At 33.9% G+C, this 345-nt stretch overlaps 1 protein-coding gene across 1 annotated transcript in view; it reads right to left on the bottom strand.

The window, feature by feature from the left end:
* Positions 1-345, bottom strand: part of taf7 (TAF7 RNA polymerase II, TATA box binding protein (TBP)-associated factor) — an 11,311-nt gene that overhangs the window by 1,536 nt on the left and 9,430 nt on the right. The window lies entirely within an intron of this gene.

A 345-nucleotide genomic window follows, 5' to 3' on the forward strand; every position in this document is an offset into this window, starting at 1 on the left:
ATGGAAAAATCTCCAAAAGGCATCAAATGACAGATTAGACATTCGTATAATGTCACAAAAAGTTATTATTATTATTTAGTTATTAGTATTATTTCCGTCATTTACACTTTCAAAATAACAGAAAAGTTAATACCTTGTACTGCCCCTATTGGCAAGTATCCCAGCTTGTAAACGCTTCTTGTAGCGAGCCAAGAAATTCTTGTTTGAGGTATCTTTGCCTAATTCATCCTTACAAAAGTCTTCCAGTTCTTTGAGATTTCTGTGTCACACACTTCTCTTTTAAGGTCTATTCTTAGATTTTCAATAATGTTGAGGTCAGGAGATTGTGAAGACCATGGCAAAACC

The sequence above is a fragment of the Etheostoma spectabile genome, chromosome 10 (genome assembly GCF_008692095.1).
Source record: "Etheostoma spectabile isolate EspeVRDwgs_2016 chromosome 10, UIUC_Espe_1.0, whole genome shotgun sequence".
Lineage (NCBI taxonomy): Eukaryota > Metazoa > Chordata > Actinopteri > Perciformes > Percidae > Etheostoma > Etheostoma spectabile.